Source organism: Orcinus orca, chromosome 3, assembly GCF_937001465.1.
Source record: "Orcinus orca chromosome 3, mOrcOrc1.1, whole genome shotgun sequence".
Classification (NCBI taxonomy): Eukaryota; Metazoa; Chordata; class Mammalia; order Artiodactyla; family Delphinidae; genus Orcinus; species Orcinus orca.
The window spans coordinates 36,446,426-36,467,637 of NC_064561.1; positions in this window are offsets into that span (position 1 = coordinate 36,446,426).

The following is a 21,212-nucleotide window of genomic DNA, read 5'->3' on the forward strand; positions in this document are numbered from 1 at the left end:
CTTTTTTTTTTTTTTTTTTTTTGTGGTACGCGGGCCTCCCACTGTTGTGGCCTCTCCCGTTGCGGAGCACAGGCTCCGGATGCTCAGGCTCAGCAGCCATGGCTCATGGGCCCAGCTGCTCCGCGGCATGTGGTATCTTCCTGGACCAGGGCACGAACGCGTGTCCCCTGCAACAGCAGGCAGACTCTCAACCACTGCGCCACCAGGGAAGCCCTCTCCCTCTTTTTCTTGATGCGTCTGGCTAATGGTTTATCAATTTTGTTTATCTACTCAAAGAACCAGCTTTTAGTTTTATTGATCTTTGCTATTGTTTTCTTTGTTTCTATTTCATTTATTTCTGCTCTAATCTTTATGATTTCTTTCCTTCTGCTAACTTTGGGTTTTGTTTGTTCTTCTTTCTCTAGTTCCTTTAGGTGTAAGGTTAGATTGTTTATTTGAGATTTTTCTTGTTTCTTGAGGTAAGCTTGTATAGGTATAAACTTTGCTCTTAGAACTGTTTTTGCTGCATACCATAGGTTTTGGATTGTCGTGTTTTCATTGTCATTTTTCTCTAGATATTTTTTGATTTAATCAGTGATCTCTTTGTTATTTAGTAATGTACTGTTTAGCCTCAATGTGTTTGTGTTTTTTACGTTGTTTTTCCCTGTAATGCATTTCTAATCTCATAGTGTTGTGGTCAGAAAAGATGCTTGGTATGATTTCAATCTTCTTAAATTTACTGAGGCTTGATATATGACCCAAGGTGTGATCTATCCTGGAGAATGTTCCATGCACAATAGAGAAGGAAGTGTAATCTGCTGTTTTTGGATGGAATATCCTATAAATATCAATGAAATCTATCTAGTCTATTCTGTCATTTAAAGCTTCTGGTTCCTTATTTATTTTCATTTTGGATGATCTGTCCATTGGAGTGAAAGTCCCCCACTATTTTGTGTTACTGTCAATTTCCTCTTTTATAGCTGTTAGCAGTTGCCTTATGTATTGAGGTGCTCCTATGTTGGGTGCATATATATTTATAATTGTTATGTCTTCTTCTTGGATTGATCTCTTGATCATTATGTAGTGTGCTTTCTTGTCCCTTTTAACATTCTTTATTTTAAAGTCGATTTTATCTGATATAAGTATTGCTACTCCAGCTTTTTTTGATTTCCATTTACATGGAATATCTTTTTCCATCCCCTCATTGTCAGTCTGTATATGTCCCTATGTCCGAAGTGGGTCTCTTGTAGAGAGAATTTAGATGGGCCTTGTTTTTGTATCCATTTAGCAAGACTGTGTCTTTTGGTTGGGGCATTGAATCCATTCACATTTAAGGTTATTATCGATATGTATGTTCGTATGACAATTTTCTTAATTGTTTTGGATTTGTTTCTGTAGGTCTTTTTCTTCTCTTGTGTTTCCCACTTAGAGAAGTTCCTTTAGCATTTGTTGTAGAGCTGGTTTGGTGGTGCTGAATTCTCTTAGCTTTTGCTTGTCTGTAAAGCTTTTGATTTCTCCGTGGAATCTGAATGAGATCCTTACAGGACAGAGTAATCCTGGTTGTAGGTTCTTCCCTTTCATCACTTTAAGTATATCATGCCACTCCCTTCTGGCTTGTAGAGTTTCTGCTCAGATATCAGCTGTTAACCTTACGGGAGTTCCCTTGTATGTTATTTGTCATTTTTCTCTTTCTTCTTTCAATAATTTTTCTTTGTCTTTAATTTTTGCCAGTTTGATTACTATGTGTCTCGGTGTGTTTCTCCTTGGGTCTATCCTGTATGCGACTCTCTGCCCTTCCTGTACTTGGGTGGCTATTTCCTTTCCCATGTTAGGGTAGTTGTTGACTATAATCTCTTCAAATATTTTCTCTGGTCCTTTCTCTCACTCTTCTCCTTCTGGGACCCCTTAATGCGAATGTTGTTGCATTTAATGTTGTTCCAGAGGTCTCTTAGGCTGTCTTCAGTTCTTTTCATTCTTTTTTTCTTTATTCTGTTCCACAGCAGTGAATTCCACCATTCTGTCTTCCAGGTCACTTATCCATGCTTCTGCCTCAGTTATTCTGCTACTGATTCCTCCTAGTGTAGTTTTCATTTCAGTTATTATGTTGTTCGTTGCTGTTTGTTTGCTCTCTAATTCTTCTAGGTCCTTGTTAAACATTTCTTGCATCTTTCTGATCTTTGCCTCCATTCTTTCTCTGAGGTCCTGGATCATCTTCACTATCACTATTCTGAATTCTTTTTCTGGAAGGTTGCCTATCTCCACTTCATTTAGTTATTTTTCTAGGGTTTTATCTTGTTCCTTCATCTGGTACCTAGCCCTCTGCCTTTTTATCTTGTCCATCTTTCTGTGAATGTGTTTTTTGTTCCACAGGCTGCAGCATTATAGTTCTTCTTGCTTCTGCTGTATGCCCTCTGGTGGATGTGTCTATCTAAAAGGCTTGTGTAAGTTTCCTGATGGGAGGGACTGGTGGTGGGTAGAGCTGACTGTTGTTCTGGTGGGCAGAGCTCAGTAAAATTTAATCCCATTGACTACTGATGGGTGGGGCTGGGTCGCCTCCCTGTTGGTTGTTTGGCCTGAGGCAACCCAACACTGGAGCCTACCTGGGCTCTTTGGTGGGGCTAATGGCAGACTCTGGGAGGGCTCACGCCAAGGAGTACTTCCCAGAACTTCTGCTGCCAGTGTCCTTGTCCCCATGGTGAGCCACAGCCACCATCCGCCTCTGCAGGAGACCCTCTAACAGTAGCAGGTAGGTCTGGTTCAGTTTCCCCCATGGTCACTACTCCTTCCCCTGGGTCCTGATGCGCACACTACTTTGTGTGTGCCCTCCAAGAGTGGAGTCTCTGTTTCCCCCAGTCCTGTCGAAGTCCTGCAATCAAATCCCACTAGGCTTCAAAGTCTGATTCTCTAGGAATTCCTCCTCCCATTGCCGGACACCCAGGTTGAGAAGCTGACGTGGGGCTCAGAACCTTCACTCCAGTGGGTGGACTTCTGTGATATAAGTGTTCTCCAGTCTATGAGTCACCCACCCAGCAGTTATAGGATTTGATTTTACTGTGATTGTGCCTCTCCTACCGTCTCATTGAGGCTTCTCCTTTGTCCTTGGATGTGGGGTATATTTTTTGGTGAGTTCCAGTGTCTTCTAGTTGAGGACTGTCCAGCAGCTAGTTGTGATTCTGGTGCTCTCGCAAGAGGGAGTGAGAGAATGTCCTTCTACTCTACCATCTTGGTTCCTAATTATTCATGATTTTTTAAAGAGGTATTAAGATTACCATTTCAGAGTCTCTAATCAGTGACTAAGAATATACACCTCATAGTTCCTAATCAGTGATGAAATTCATAGTCCTTATCCTCTCATCTAGAAAATATTTACATTCATCAATACACATTCCTCACAAAAGATTCATATATACAAAGTAGAGAATGCAATGAAGCTAACTTCCTATGACATGGTTCAACCTTTGTTAATTTAATTAATGAATATATTATGTCTAAGGATTGGGATGCTGTCAATTACTTTTCACTAACAATGCCCTAGAATAAAAAGCCAAAATGAAAAATATAAGTGCAAAGTTAACTAGCATGTATACCTAACACATTGGGAAAAAATCACATAATCTTTCCTTGTTGAAGGAAAGTCCCATCTTGTTAATATAAAACATAATATTTATTCATAATGAATGTACATTTTAAGTGTAGAACTTTCAACCCACATATAAAATTGAGACCAAAGAAATGTAATGTTTTCTGTCCAATGACAGTTGAAAGACCTTGAGTGATGGGAGGTGTGCAAATGAGTATTTATACAACCACCCTTGTGACTCGTTTATTCAAAAGCATAAATAAATAGATAGATAGATAAACCCTGCCATTTAAAAGTTAAGCTACAATGAATATATATATGAATGCATATATACAATGAATACATATTTCACCTATATTTTGGAAATATTTTAAAGCTTTCTTCTGCATGAATATACCTCAGGCAAATATAGCAATGAATGGCCACCATCAAAAAATCTATGAACAATAAATGTGGGAGAGGGCGTAGAGAAAAGGAACACTCTTGCACTGTTGGTGGGAATGTAAATTGATACAGCCACTATGGAGAACAGTATGGAGGTTCCTTAAAAAACTACAAATAGAACTACCATATGACCCAGCAATCCCACTACTGGGCATATACCCTGAGAAAACCATAATTCAAAAAGAGTCATGCACCAAAATGTTCACTGCAGCTCTATTTACAATAGCCCGGAGATGGAAACAACCTAAGTGCCTATCATCGGATGAAAGGATAAAGAAGATGTGGCACATATATACAATGGAATATTACTCAGCCATAAAAAGAAACAAAATTGAGCTATTTGTAATGAGGTGGATAGACCTAGAGTCTGTCATACAGAGTGAAGTAAGTCAGAAAGAGAAAGTCAAATACCGTATGCTAACACATATATATGGAATTTAAGGGAAAAAAAAAATGTCATGAAGAACCTAGGGGTAAGACAGGAATAAGACACAGACCTACTAGAGAACGGACTTGAGGATATGGGGAGGGGGAAGGGTAAGCTGTGACAAAGCGAGAGAGAGGCATGGACATATATACACTACTAAACGTAAGGTAGATAGCTAGTGGGAAGCAGCCGCATAGCACAGGGAGATCAGTTCGGTGCTTTGTGACTGCCTTGAGGGGTGGGATAGAGAAGGTGGGAGGGAGGGAGATGCAAGAGGGAAGATATATGGGAACATATGTATATATATAACTGATTCACTTTGTTATAAAGCAGAAACTAACACACCATTGTAAAGTAATTATACCCCAATAAAGATGTTAAAAAAAAAAAAAGAGGCATGTACCACAATGTTCATTGCAGCTCTATTTACAATAGCCAGGACAAGGAAGCAACCTAAGAGTCCATCAACAGATGAATGGACAAAGAAGATGTGGCACATATATAAAATGGAATATTACTCAGCCATAGAAAGAAACGAAATTGAGTTATTTGTAGTGAGGTGGATGGACCTAGAGTCTGTCATACAGAGTGAAGTCAGTCAGAAAGAGAAAAACAAATACCATATGCTAACACATATATATGGAATCTAAAAAAAAAAATGGTTATGAAGAACCTAGGGGCAAGATGGGAATAAAAAAGCAGACCTACTAGAGAATGGACTTGAGGATATGGGGAGGGGGAAGGGTAAGCTGGGACCAAGTGAGAGAGTGGCATGGACATATATACACTACCAAATGGAAAATAGATAGCTAGTGGGAAGCAGTCGCATAGCACAGGGAGATCAGCTCGGTGCTTTGTGACCACCTAGAGGGGTGGGATAGGGAGGGTGGGAGGGAGGGGGACACAAGAGGGAAGAGATATGGGGACATATGTATATGTATAATGGATTCACCTTGTTATAAAGCAGAAACTAACACACCATTGTAAAGCAATTTTACTCCAATGAAAATGCTAAAAAAATATGCAATGAATGTCTCTCTGTGCCAATTTAGTATCTATTGTAACTTAACTTGAAAGCTATAATTATATATATATATATATATATATATGACTTTATTTCCATAAAATGGACCTTTGGTATTGGTAGTTAGGTCAAAGGAGGTGTACCTTTTAAAGTATTTAAAATTACTTGCTTACAATTAACTGGAAAATGTTGCAATGTCTTACATCACCACTAATAGTGTTTGAGATATAGTATGAGGGTACTTGGGGTTGCAAGTTGACAGTGTTGACATCACTTAACTTAAAGAAAATTTATAATTTCTCATAACTGGAAGTCACAGAAAAATACAGGTGCTTTCCCCACAATAATAAAATTACTTAAATTATATTTAAATAAATACCTCAGTTTCCCACTATATTTACAGGATTGAGAGTCACAGTGTCTTTGCTTCAATACCATTTGTGAATGTGTGCACAACTTTGTTGCTTTTTTCATGCAAAGTGGAGGGATGTAAGGTCAGGGAAGTAGACAGCGATTCCGTGTCCGCTGTGAGGCTGCACACGCACTGAGCTCTCAGCTCTGCCTGTGCCCCACCACAAACACTCCAGTGTCCTCACGTGTTGTGGAAGGTAAGCGGGGGTGTTTCATGTGAGTTATGATAAAATACTGAATAATTCCTGGGATTTAACATAACTGAATAAGTTAACAGGAGTTACCTGGTAGGCAAATGAGGTCACACTTGATTCTCAGAAGATTCGTGGAAAAGAAAGCATCGTTATTTAACACCATCACAAAGAGAGAGCAAGTGGGAGAAAACAGGAAACATTTATGTTTCAAATAACCACCCCTGATGGACCTTATAAAGAAGGTGCTAGAGAAACAGAGGACGGAACATCTATGGAACAAAAATCCAAGAAGACATAATGACTGTTTAGACAAGCTATAAAGGAGTTAACAAAAAAGGAATTTTGGTTCAAATCTGCCTTCAGCAAAGGTTCATTGTATATGGCACCTGTCACATCTTGTGTCTTTTACACATTTTGAGATTTGTTTTGCAAATACAGCTATTTCAAAACCATGTACACAAGTCAGAGAATTCAGGTTTGCCCATGCTTACACAGTAAGGCTGAAGCTCCAGTGAAGTGAAATTCTTTGCAATAAATCTTCAATAGAACCTTGTCAAAGCTAACACAAAATAACTAAAGGAGGCAAAGAGAGTAGATGGCTCTATTCTTGCCTTTAGAGATTATAACACTTCAATTAATAGGAGGCAAAAAAACACATTGGACCTTTTTGGCAATAAGAATATAAATATTCTTTTAATCATAGTTTGGCCATAGTAAAACAATATGGAATTACACTTTACCAGACTATTTCAGAGTTTAATAGTTGCATCAAGTTATCTGTTTGCCTTCATTTGTCCTCCAAATTAAGAATATCCTTAAAGTTAGTGGTATGTTTTCCTCTGTGTAAGGCAAGTTTCTAACTGCCTCTACTTACAGAGCTTTTATTTGATGCTATCAGGAAACATTACAAATGAAAATTTGACTCAGAGGTTACCCTAGTAAAGTTAACGGTCAATAAACATAGCAGTGTATTATCACGGTGGTAAGAATTTTGTGGCTATTGATTTATTAAAAAAATTTTTTTTTGTTCTTCTTTGTCTAATTGCTCTAGGTGCAAGGTTAGGTTGTTTATTTAAGATGTTTCCTGTTTCTTAACGTAGGATTGTATTGCTATAAACTTCCCTCTTAGAACCGCTTTTGCTGCATCCCATAGGTTTTGGGCCATCATGTCTCCATTGTCATTTGTTTTATTATTTGTTATTTATTTATTTATTTTGCGGTACACGGGCCTCTCACTGTTGTGGCCTCTCCCGTTGCAGAGCACAGCCTCCGGAGGCTCAGGCTTAGCGGCCATGGCTCACGGGCCCAGCTGCTCCGCAGCATGTGGGATCTTCCTGGACCGGGGCACGAACCCGTGTCCCCTGCATTGGCAGGCGGACCACTGCGCCACCAGGGAAGCCCTTTTTTAAGTATTTTTTGATTTTCTCTTTGATTTCTTCAGTGATCACTTCGTTATTAAGTAGTGTATTGTTTAGCCTCCCTGTGTTTGTATTTTTTACAGATCTTTTCCTGTAATTGATATCTTCTCTCATAACATTGGAAAGAAATCATAAAGATCAGATCAGAAATAAACAAAAAAGAAATGAAGGAAACGATAGCAAAAAATCAATAAAACTAAAAGCTGGTTCTTTGAGAAGATGAACAAAATTGATAAACCATTAGCCAGACTCATCAAGAAAAAAAGGGGGAAGACTCAATTCAATAGAATTAGAAATGAAAAAGAAGAAGTAACAACTGACACTGCAGAAATACAAAGGATTATGAGAGATTACTACAAGCAACTCTATGCCAATAAAATGGACAGTCTGGAAGAAATGGACAAATTCTTACAAGTGCACAACCTGCCGAGACTGAACGAGGAAGAAATAGAAAATGTGAACAGACCAATCACAAGCACTGAAATTGTAACTGTGATTAAAAAATCTTCCATTAAACAAAAGCCCAGGACCAGATGGCTTCACAGGCGAATTCTATCAAACATTTAGAGAAGAGCTAATACCTATCCTTCTCAAACTCTTCCAAAATATAGCAGAGGGAGGAACACTCCCAAACTCATTCTACGAGGCCACCATCACCCTGATACCAAAACCAGACAAGGATGTCACAAAGAAAGAGAACTACAGGCCAGTATCACTGATGAACATAGATGCAAAAATCCTCAACAAAATACTAGCAAACAGAATCCAACAGCACATTAAAAGGATTATACACCATGAGCAAGTGGGGTTTATTCCAGGAATGCAAGGATTCTTCAATATATACAAATCAATCAACATGATACACCATATTAACAAATAGAAGGAGAAAAACGATATGATCATCTCAATAGATGCAGAGAAAGCTTTCGACAAAATTCAACACCCATTTATGATAAAAACACTGCAGAGAGTAGGCATAGAGGGAACTTTCCTCAACATAATAAAGGCCATATATGACAAGCCCACAGCCAACATCGTCTTCAATGGTGAAAAACTGATACCATTTCCACTAAGATCTGGAACAAGACAAGGTTGCCCACTCTCACCACTATTATTCAACATAGTTTTGGAAGTTTTAGCCACAGAAATCAGAGAAGAAAAAGAAATAAAAGGAATCCAAATTGGAAAAGAATAAAGCTGTCACTGTTTGCAGATGACATGATACTATACATAGAGAATCCTAAAGATGCCACCAGAAAACTACTAGAGCTAATCAATGAATTTGGTAAAGTAGCAGGATACAAAATTAATGCACAGAAATCTCTGGCATTCCTATACACTAATGATGAAAAATCTGAAAGAGAAATTAAGGAAACACTCCCATTTACCATTGCAAGAAAAAGAAAACTGGACAGGTACATGTAAAAGTATGAAATTAGAACACTCCCTATCACCATACACAAAAATAAGCTCAAAATGGATTAAGGGCCTAACTATAAGGCCAGAAACTATCAAACTCTTAGAGGAAAACATGGGCAGAACTCTCTATGACATAAACCACAGCAAGATCCTTTTTGACCCACTTCCTAGATAAATGGAAAGAAAAACAAAATAAACAAATGCGACCTAATGAAACTTCAAAGCTTTTGCACAGCAAAGGAAACCATAAACAAGACCAAAAGACAACCCTCAGAATGGGAGAAAATATTTGCAAATGAAGCAACTGACAAAGAATTAATCTCCAAAATTTACAAGCAGCTCATGCAGCTCAATAACAAAAAAACAAACAACCCAATCCAAAAATGGGCAGAAGACCTGAATAGACACTTCTCCAAAGAAGATATACAGATTGCCAACAAACACATGAAAGAATGCTCAACATCATTAATCATTAGAGAAATGCAAATCAAAACTACAAAGAGATATCATCTCACACCGGTCAGAATGGCCATCATAAAATAATCTAGAAACAATAAATGTTGGAGAGGATGTGGAGAAAAGGAACACTCTTGCACTGTTGGTGGGAATGTAAATTGATAGAGCCACTATGGAGAATAGTATGGAGGTTCCTTAAAGAACTAAAAAGAGAACTACCATACGACCCAGCAATCGCAGTACTGGGCATATACCCTGAGCAAACCATAGTTCAAAAAGAGTCATGTACCACAATGTTCATTGCAGCTCTATTTACAATAGCCAGGACATGGAAACAACCTAAGTGTCCATCGACAGATGAATGGATAAAGAAGACGTGGCACGTATATAAAATGGAATATTACTCAGCTATAAAAAGAAACGAAATTGAGTTATTTGTAGTGAGGTGGATGGACCTAGAGTCTGTCATACAGACTGAAGTGAGTCAGAAAGAGAACAACACATCCCGTATGCTAAACCTAGGGGTAAGATGGGAATAAAGACACAGACCTACTAGAGAATGGACTTGAGGATATGGGGAGGGGGAAGTGTAAGCTGTGACAAAGCGAGAGAGTGGCATGGACATATATCTACTACCAAATGGAAAATAGATAGCTAGTGGGAAGCAGCCGCATAGCACAGGGAGATCAGCTCGGAGATTTGTGACCACCTAGAGGGGTGGGATAGGGAGGGTGGGAGGGAGGGAGATGCAAGAGGGATGAGATATGGGGACATATGTGTATGTATAACTGATTCACTTTGTTATAAAGCAGAAACTAACACACCATTGTAAAGCAATTATACTCCAATAAAGATGTTAAAAAAAAATTAAGCCTGAATTGTTTTTTGTTTCATTATAAAGTAAACATCAAGGAAGTGTTTGGTTCATACAAGCTGCAAACAGTTATTTGGTTCAGGAAAACCAACTACACTGTAGTGCCCAAAAGACTACTGCGTATTCTGACTACATTTCTCCCATTCCCCTGGTTGATGACTGCCATTCCTAACATATTAGGGAAGAAAGAAAGTGACTACCAGCTCATGGATTGACACTCCCCTTCCACTAAGGCAGATCACCCTCCTCTCACTATTTGAACCATGTACAACAAGACTAACAATGGCAAAAGAGGCCCTTTGAAATGGTAAGGAACAAGTATTAGAAAAAAATCACTTTTTCTTTGAACTTATACTACTGCAGGAACCAATTATTCTTTAAAGAAAATAAATGTCCTTACTATACAGTGATATCTGTGATTAAAAAGAACATTAGCAATAGAAGGATTCATCTACATCTGAGGAGCTCAATGACTCTTCCTCTGAAGCAATATTAAATACATGGAGAACAAATCTGAATTTGAATTAACCAAACTCAAGGCTTGACAGGTATGAAATTCAGGCTTCAAGATGTTGAAGCTGAGTTTTATTAAATTATTATTTTATTAAATCCAGTGTTACTTCCACAAAGAAGGGCTCCCCTGACCATGTTAAGTTTCATTCCATTTCTATCATATTTCATAATTTCATAATTTTCATAGAACTTATCACTATGAGAAATTATTTTGTTTTTCTTATTATGCTTACTGTCAGTCTTCCTTACTAGAATGTGATTTCCATAAGGCAGGAATTTTGTCTGAGTTGTTTAAATTTCTACTGCTCCGGGGTTGGGGGTGGGGGAAGGCATTTAATAAATATTTGTTAAATAAGTTAACAAATGAGTGAATAATGAAAATGAATACCCCATAGAGGTGAAGGTAGGTTAGAAGTGGTCTCACTCTCTCTGAACTTGTAATTTAGTTGTCTAGTCAAAAACTTATTGAGTTAAATTTGCATAACTGTCATATTAGCTCAAAGACAAAATGGCAAAGTCATTGAGATCCCTAGTTCTGGGTCCAGGAAGACATGGGGTAAACTTGGCTTTGACACTGACTAGCTCTCAGAATTGTGACAAATCACCTAACTATCTGGGGTCACAGTTTCATTTGCTACACAATGGGGATAATACTTTATAAAATATTGGGAGAGTTACTACAGATAACCTATGTAAAGTGTTTGACAGTGTATTAGGTACTCAGTAGGTGGTAGTTCTCAGGATTTTTTATTAGCAATCTGTAGGGCTCCTGCATAAAGCAAGTTCATTTGTTCACAGGTCATCAAGTACAACAAAGGTCAGATAAAATTCTCCTCAGTGTCCTTTAATCTTTAATTCTAGATGTCAGAGTTTATATTTAGAATGGCAATATCTATTATATGACAAGTAATGAGTTGACACTAAGGGAGATTTTCAACACTTTCTTCTTAGAGGCAATTTAACCACCTATATTTGGGAAATATTTCAAAGTATGAATATACCTCAGGCAGTTACAGCAAGGAATGTCTCTGTGGCAGTTTAGTTTTCTTTATTTCAAATTGGGTTGAGCTCACTGGAGGTAAATGATAAATCAAGGACATTTACTTGCAATAGGTTTGTAATTTTACAAATGCAATTCTGGTAAATACAGATGACTTGGCTTTATTTTTAACATCCACAAACATCACTTCAGAGTGGAGAGAAGGATGTGAGTTGAATTAAGTTAGAATTTGAACGTCTGCATGACCTTGAGACATAAGCACTGCCTCTAATTAAGCTTTGCGGGTTTTTTTTTTCCCTTTCTTTCTGCTTAGGAAAAATATCACTTAGTTTTTCTTTGGGTTTGGAAAACACATTCTTGAAGGAAAATAATTTCTATCTTAAGATATTTAAGCTTTAAATTGAAAATTCTGTTAAGTAACTTTTCTTGTCAAGTAACATTATTATTTAAGCCCTAAAACACTGCACTCTCAGAAGACATCACTTTGTGCATCTTAAATACAGATAATAACAGCAGCTACCGATTGAGTACCTCTTAATTACACATGTTAATGGAAATGGGGAATAGTTCCAAAAATTTCAAACTTCAAGCAAGCTTCAAATTATGTATATGTCCCTGATCAGAGTATATCTAAGATTTAGGGAAGAAAGAGAAATGAGAAATGACTCACCAAATTAAAAGCAAAAACACTCGTGATTCAGTTAAATGTTCACTTTTTGAGACAGAGACAATGTAATTTGGTTTTATATATACATATATATATGTGTATATATATATACACACACACACATATATGTGTATATATATACACACACAGACATATATATGTGTATATATATATATACACACACACACATATACATATATTTTATATATATATATATATATAATATATGTTGAAGCAAAGCAACATATAAAGATTCCCCCCACCCCTTTTTTATTTGCCTTCATTCCAAGTCCCCTACCCCCTCACTCTCTAAACTTTACACCTCCCATCTGCCTTTGAGGTCAGCAGAGGAAATTTAGCATTACAATATAAGTGATACTTTCTTTTTTATAATTGAACTATAAACTTCATGTGGAAGTAAGAATAGGAAGAGATGGCTACATATTCTGATAAAGATGGAGTAGCTGTCATTAGACCATCTCACTGTTTAAAAAGAGAGAGAGAGAGAGACTATAAACGGTGTATAGGATATTTTTAAAAAATCAGTTGTTTGCTGTTTTGTGTATTCTCAAGGGCAGGTAAAATTATTGAGAGAAGGGGTGCATAGGAGTTGGACTCCACCTTTACTTTGGCTTTTACCTTGAGAGCATGTTGTAAACATGGGTCAGTAAACTATAGCCACCACCCCCATTAAAATTTTTGTCAATCCCTGTTCTAAAATGTGGTGCAGGGAAATAGGTTTCAAGTAGAGAGCAGTGGTCAGTCAGGCAGAGAACATAGAGTTGGACTCGAGGACTGCCCACACAGCTGAGATTTGGAAAACCTGGCCAGAGAGAAAAGAAAGCAGAGGGGATCTTCAAAAGTCTGTATAAATCACCACATTTCTTCCATGATGCCCAACGCACATTAAATAAAAGTATGTGAGAAAGAAAGAAACAGGTAATCAGGAGAGGAAAAAGGTTCAGTCATAGCATAACCAGATATGACCCAGATACTGATTGTAGACAAAGTCGTCAGCATAACTATATGTTAAAGACCACTGAGAAAAACATGGAAAAATGAAGAAAAATAGAGAATTTCAACAGATAAAAGAAATTTATTTAAAAACAATGAACATTCTAGGACTACAAAACTTAATATTTGCACTTAAGAGCTGTTTGGGTGATTTTTTTTTTTTTTTTTTTTTTTGTTCGGGTGATTTTTAAGAGCAGACTGGAGACAGAAGAAAGCAGGATTTGTGAATTAGAAGACAAATTAACAGAAAAGATCCAAACTGGAGTACAAAGAGATTGAAGAAAGTCTAAGAAACGTGTAAAGCACAGTCAAAATTTATAACATACAATTAGAGTTTCTTAGAAAAGAGAAGAGTAACACTAGAGCATAAATAATATTGCTTAAAGAAATATTATCCAATCATTTTCCTAGTATGATGAAAAAATCAATTCATAGCTTCAAGAAACTCAGCAAATCCTATACAGAATCAATACAATGAAACCACACCTAAGCATATGATAACCAAAAAGTGGACATCTTAAATAAACATAGCTAGATGAAAAATACAAAAACAAAAGGGAGGAAAAATATGACTGATGGCAAACTTTTAACAAAACTTGTGAAAGTACAAAGTGGATCTTTACAGGACTAAAAGAAAAGAAAAATACCGACAACTCAGAATTCTACACAACTAAAATATTTCCCAGTAATACGGTGAAAGACAAAGTTTTGTTTTGTTTTGTTTTAAGATAAAAAACTGTGATATGTTTGAATAGTTTATTGCCAGCAGGGCTAATCCACAGAAACTAGCAAAAAGATGTCTTTAGATTAAAGGAAAATGATCCCAAATGGAAGCATAGAATTTTAAGAAGTAAATAAAAAACACTAGAAAGGCAAACATGATAGTAAATACAAATGAATATTAGGTATTTAATAAAAGAAAAACATTATCTTGTGAAATTTGAAATTTATAATGTATTAAAATCATATTTAGCACAAAGAATAGGAGGTAGTAAATAATGATAAAATGTTTCTTTTGTTCTTTGGGAAATGGTAATGAACCAATTCTAATTCAATCAATAGTGCAATAAATCTAGAATGCATATTTTAATCTATAGAGTAACCACTAAAAGAATAAAATGAACAAAAGTGTTAGTAAAAAGCTAATAAAGACATAAAATGGAATAGTTAAAATACTAAGTTAATCCAAAGATATGTGACAAAAAATAGAGGAAAACACAACTTATGGGAAACAAAAAAAAATAGTAGACTTAAGTACAACTATATCAGTTATCATGTTAAATGTATATGACAGGGGAGTTCCAGTTTCAGCTCAATTATATACTGTAAATTATAGGGCATCATTTTTTAAGTATAATTGATATGCTAAGAGAGGAGATAATTGGAACCATATGAAATTTTTAATTAAAAACAGAGAAGGCACAAAAATTTTAAAAAAGCAACAAAGAACAATTATAAGAAACAGAGGACAGTTTCAAACATGGTAGATGTTAATCTAACTAGAACAATAATCACTTTAAATGCAAATGGTATAAAAACAAGAAATGTTAGAGAAGAAGAAAGATCCAATTATACATGGTCTAATAGAAACTCATTTTTAATATAAAGATTTAGCTAGGTTAAAAGTAAAAAGATGGAGGAAGATATACCATGCTGATCATAATCAAAGAGAGCTGAAGTATGTTAGTTTCAGACAAAAACAAAAATGAAATCTACTACGCAACTAAAAAAACTTTTTTTGATTAGCCAAAGCTTCAAACAGGTGCTTCTCAAGGTTATCAACTGAACAGCAAACAAAAAGTGAGCAATGTCATTAATCATCAGAGAATTACAAATCATTAACACAATGTAATACAACTATGCACCCAAGAAAAATGACTAATAATAAAAAGATGGACAATACCAGTGTTGCCAATGTGCTGCATGTTACATTGCTAGGTTGCTAGGAAACTGGTATTGCCACTTGGAAAACTATTTGGCAGTTTCTAAGAAAAAAGTGAAACATATGTATACTCTATGATCCTGGAGTAGTACAACTGAGTATAAATTATAAATTCAACAAAAGTAGTTCTTAGGTCCACTGAAAGACATATACAACATGTTCCAGCAGGTTTATTTTTCCCTGTAACAGTCTAAATTAAAAATAGCTCATATGTCTATCAACAGTAGAGTGGATACATACTGTGTATATATGACTTGTATATACATACATCTGGGAGTGAAAACATCAAAATGCTAAAAATTATTCTCTGTGAGTGGTGAATTATGAATGATTGTTTAAAAATTAAATTTCTCTTTTCTGTTTCCTAAGCTTTCTGCAATGAGTATGTATTACTCTTTAAAATTTGAAACACACATACAAACCAAAAGCAAACAAAAAGAAACAGGGAGGTGAAGCTTTCTTCAGAAAACACTTCACGATCAATTTCACAAGAAAACTTCAGTAAACAAGAAATGACACTCAGACATTGAGAGCATTACCTTTACAAATTAGCATATACACTTCCGTTTAGTTTTGGGCAAAATAAAAGACCCTGGAAGGATTTTTACGCAAATTCTTTCAGCCCTTGAGAAGTCTCAAGCCCATTGAACCTTGAGGCATTGATGTCAGGGTGTAGTCATCCTATGTTAATTTAGACCCATACTGATAGATAACTACTAAAATTAGGATCTTTCCTTTGCAGATGACACAATGACAGCCTAAGTGAATTTTGCTCCCTCTTGAGTTAAAGCTAGGAACAAGGTACCATCTGGTAGGTGTATGTACTCATGTCAGTACGTAAGAACTCATCATGTCCTTCTGAGAACAGTAAAGTGGCTGCAGAATCAAAAGTTCACATTTTGAACAGTGTTATTTCACAGGTCTGTTTACTTTATACCTAATGTTCTTCCTAATATTTTCAGGAATAAAGAACAATGGATTACAGAATATATTTCATAACACTGTAATCATGATGATAAATTTGAGCAAAAATTATACACATCTTGAAATATGAAATGGAGTTTCAATATGGGTGACCACACATATTCCCAAATATATTTAATTGACATTTTGTTACAGTAAGATGATGAAGGATGGCATATGACTTTTTAAATGATTTTCTATAGAAAAATAATTATTTTACATAGAAATAATTTAGATAGCATTTGACCATTTATATTTTTCTCTATATATGTTCATCTCTTATCTACTCCAAGCTTCTTTATGAATGTTAGAAATATCCTAACAAAATAATAGCAAACTAAAACCAACAACTTAAAATGAATAATAACGTTACAGGCACCACAGAAGGGGAAGGAGGTAGTTTAGCTTTAGAAAATTAATGTATTAATTAAGAGATTAAAATAGAAAATCCCTTTACGTTGCTTCCAGGGATTTTTTATTTTAATCTCTTAATAAATGTCCATTGACAGATGAATGGATAAAGAAGATGTGGTACATATATACAATGGAATATTACTCAGCCATAAGAAGGAATGAAATTGTGCCATTTGCAGAGACAGGGATGGAGCTAGAGACTGTCATACAGAGTGAAGTAAGTCAGAAAGAGAAAAATATCATATATTAATGCATGTGGAATCTAGAAAATGGTAGAGATGAACCTATTTGCAAAGCAGAAATAGAGACAAAGACGTAGAGAACAAATGTATGGACCCCAAGGTGGGAAACGGGGGAGCAGGGGTGGGATGAATTGGGAGATTGGGATTGACATATATACACTACTATGTATAAAATAGATAATTAATGAGAACCTACTGTATAGCACAGGGAACTCTACTCAATGCTTTATGGTGACGTAATTGGGAAGGAAATCAAAAAGGAGGGGATATATGTACACGTACAGCTGATTCACTTTGCTGTACAGCAGAAACTAATACAACATTGTAAAGCAACTATATTCCAATAAAAAAGAACAGAAAATCCCCTGATGTTGATAGATTTTTTTAAAAAGTTTGATAAAATTTGGTATATTTTTTATTTTTAAGTAGCAAACTAGGAAAGTCCTGATGAAATTTGTTTACAAAATTTCTATCAAGATTTCTACTAAATAGAAAACATAGTTGCTACAGGCCAAAGCTCTGACTGTATCAACAAGATAAAGCCAAATGTACTACAAATATTGTGTATTTAAGCCACCAGAGGACAAATGCAGTGCAATAAAGATGGGGAAACAATGAGTACAAATAACATTTCAGAGGGGAGAATCTTTCTGAGGTGAGTGGATAACTGCCAGCTGGCCAACTGTTTTTCTTGCTGTCACTGTTGTTGTTTTTCCCTTGGGAGATTTTGTTAAGGCTCTGGTTTATCCCAGGAAGATGGCTTATATTGGTAACTGTAAAAGTTTCAGTGAGAGTACGCAGCTATGATAACAAACTGGAAAACTGTAGACTCTGAAATTCATGGCTGGTTTTCCCCAGGGGACATTTCCTGCATTTGGAGACTGCATGGGAGCCTGAGGATCTAGGACAAAAGCAGGGTGAAACCCCTGGAATTCTCACTTTGCTTAGGAGACAAAGAACTAATGGAGGCCTGCCTGAGCTCCAGTATGTCTCCCTCTAAAGACATTGGCCAAATGTTGAAGCTTTCTAGGGCAAGAAGCTAAAAAGCTAAGTTCAAAACCCTGGAAGGGCTAAGTGGAGTCTCCTGGATTCTTTTAGTGCCAAAGAGACACAGATGGGCAAGCTCCCAATAAAAAGCCAGTGGGAATAGGAGTGAGTGACACTTGCTCAGAATAAGAATGATTATCACAGAATTCAGTATGGTGATTACCTCCAGGGATAGAAGGATGGTTTGAGTGAAGAAGGGAATCAGGGAATCTTCTAAGAAATTTTCAATATTATATTTTTTGACAGTGGTTTAATGAGTTTTCACTCTTTAATTAAATATGAATTATGTAATTACATATTGACACATTTTTATGTGGTCAAAATGTCACAATAAAAAGTAAAGTTTAGGGCTTCCCTGGTGGCACAGTGGTTGAGAGTCCGCCTGCCGATGCAGGGGACACGGGTTCGTGCCCCGGTCCGGGAAGATCCCATGTGCTGCGGAGCTGCTGGGCCGGTGAGCCATGGCCGCTGAGCCTGTGCGTCCGGAGCCTGTGCTCCGCAACGGGAGAGGCCACAACAGTGAGAGGTCCATGTACCGCAAAAAAAAAAAAAAAAAAAAAATCCCAAAAAACAAACAAACAAGAAAAAGTAAAGTTTAAATAAATACCATAGGTTACAATAAAAATCAGAAATAGCAATATAATCAACCTCAGGTCACCTATGTAACAATCTTAGATAATTTGTAGGTAACATAAAATGATGCTAGAAATTCATGGGAATTCTTTCAATTTCACAGATAAAAATTTGAAATATTCACTTGGTTTGTGGTTTTGCAGTATTCTGGGTTTTTTTCCCCCAAATATGACTTTCAATGAAAAAGACAAATCAAGAACAATATTGTAAGATCACTTAATCATAAACTAGCAAAATAAATATAGAATAATCATTCAGAAGAACAGCTTCTCATTGTTATCAACCTGACCTTAACTTTTAAAAGTAGCCTAAGGTTACTTAGTATTGGCAAGTCTATTCATCCGCTTGAGCTGGCATTACAAAACACCATAAGCTGGGTGTATTTTTTCACAGTTCTGGAGGCTAGAAGGCCCAGATCAAAGTCCAGCAGGGTCAGTTTCTAGGGAGAACTCTCTTTCTTGCTTACAGATTTCCACTTTGTCCTCACATGGCCTTTCTTTATAAGTGAGCTAGAAGAAAGTGAGCTTTCCTGTCGCTTCTAAGGACATTAATCCTATCATATCTGGGCTCCACCCTTATGACCTCATTTAACCTTAACTACTTTCTTGGAGGTCCCATGTACAAATATGGCCACACTATAGGTTAGGCCTTTTTTTTTTTTTTTCGCGGTACGCGGGCCTCTCACTGTTGTGGCCTCTCCCGTTGCGGAGCACAGGCTCCGGACGTGCAGACTCAGCGGCCATGGCTCACGGGCCCAGCCGCTCCACAGCACATGGGATCCTCCCGGACCGGGGCACGAACCCGTGTCCCCTGCATCGGCAGGCAGACTCTCAACCACTGAGCCACCAGGGAAGCCCTAGGTTAGGCTTTTAACATATGAATTTGGAAGGTACACAAGCATTCAGTCTGTAACAGCAAGACATATATATATTCTTTTCTTTTTACAAAAAATGAATATATTGATAAAGATAAAGCATCTGTTTACATTTTATGATGATTGGTTGCATGTCTGTCCTGAGGGAAGATGGGTGATATTCATACTTCTTCTGGTTAAAGTTCACTATTGATTACGCATATTCCTCTCTTGCTTTTTGATAATGTATCTCCATAAATATATTAGGCAGAAACTTGGTTCACAGGAATTAAAAGTACTATAAAAAAGAAGTTGAAATTGGATCTCATTATAGACCCATAGCTTAAACAATGGAATTGCAGGGTAATAGCGCCTGCCAGAGTCTCGGTTGTGAGGATTTGACAATCATTACTCCCTTCCCACAAGCAAATGCGTTGGTAGCTGTGAGGTCCTTGAACTTCCAGAAAATTGAAGATATCCACTTCCAAGTAGAGATTTAAAAACTGGAAGAGTAATATGTAGAAGTAAAGTGGGCAATTGTAGCTGATTAGGTATAGGGGTCGTGTGAAACTTTTTGTCTACTCTGTAGTATAGAGTCCTGAAATTTCTTCCTCACTATAATTACAGTGAATCCAAGCAAAGTCTAACAGAGCATGGAGGCCTCTTCCCTGTCCAAAACCTCAATATGAAGGTAGATTCTGAAGGAACCTAAAATTTTAGAGTTAATCTTTTCTTTTATTTTTCAATTTCCGTCCTTCTTTTTATTGTTCAAGATTAATGGCAAGCAAGATTATCAATTTCACGCTGTAGTACTGTGCTTTTATTTCATATCTTGTGGTTTTGCTCAAAGTGAAGGAGGGGAAAGAGAGGAAGGTGACTGTGACTTTACCATGTGAATGAAAAGTCAACACATTTTTTACAATCCTCTTTTCCCTTAAGCTTTCAATCATTTTGGAATTTCCAATTCCATCTTTAAACTATGAAAAATGCTTTAGGTAATTTGGGTAGCCCACCAAAACACTGACATTTTCAAATGATGTTTAAAAGGCTCTCTAACTTGAAACTTTAAAAATGAACCATCAATTTTCATCTCACTGTTGTTTCAGAACTGCAATTAAACCTGCCATATGTTAGCTAATCTGCAAATAATACATCTGTGATCATTTGTGGAATTTCCCTCCTCCACACTTCTATTCCAAGCTCCACACAAGCAAAGTGCCTTGTGAGTTACAGTTACCACGCTTTCCTTCCAGGGGCTGAAGATTTTGAAGGCCTCCATGTAGCCATGCATTATCTGAATTTAGCATAAGAGGATTAGGTTCATGGAGGGGAAGGGAGACAGAGGGATGATAGAATTTTTATCACCTTCTCATCAACAGTCAAAACAATAGCCTTTATTAAGTATCTGCAATTCACTAAACAGCTCTGTTAGGAATCGTAAGTGTAATACGTGGTTTTAACCTCAAGAAATGTATCATACGATTGAAAAGACAATGTACAGACAAGCACACACAACCACAGATTGCATCAAGTAATATATTCACAGGAGAAAACTATGGATTCAAAGAGTTAGGAGAAAGGAAAAAAGAATCACATCTTTGCAGCTCATCTTCTCTCCTTCTGGAAACTTCATTTTTCAAGATTCCACTTACTGTCACTTCATCTATACATACTTTTCTGCCCCCCACCCTTGGTCCT